Here is a 212-nt window from a genome sequence, read left to right on the forward strand (position 1 = left end):
GTTTAACATCCAAAAATAAGCCAAAAATTCTTAAATAAGTGCCACAGAAGTTTACAAGCTTGTTAGGAAGGTGAAGCAGTTAAAAACAAGATTTTAGTTGAGAAACAGGGCATGTGCGTATGCACAAGGGTGTGCGTGCGCACGCCCAGGAAAGGTTTCAAATGTGTGCGTACGCATGGAGGTGTGCGTATGCACAGGTAGTAAAAATTTCA

This window comes from Arachis ipaensis, unplaced genomic scaffold (genome assembly GCF_000816755.2).
Source record: "Arachis ipaensis cultivar K30076 unplaced genomic scaffold, Araip1.1 Aipa1224, whole genome shotgun sequence".
In the NCBI taxonomy this organism is placed as follows: Eukaryota; Viridiplantae; Streptophyta; class Magnoliopsida; order Fabales; family Fabaceae; genus Arachis; species Arachis ipaensis.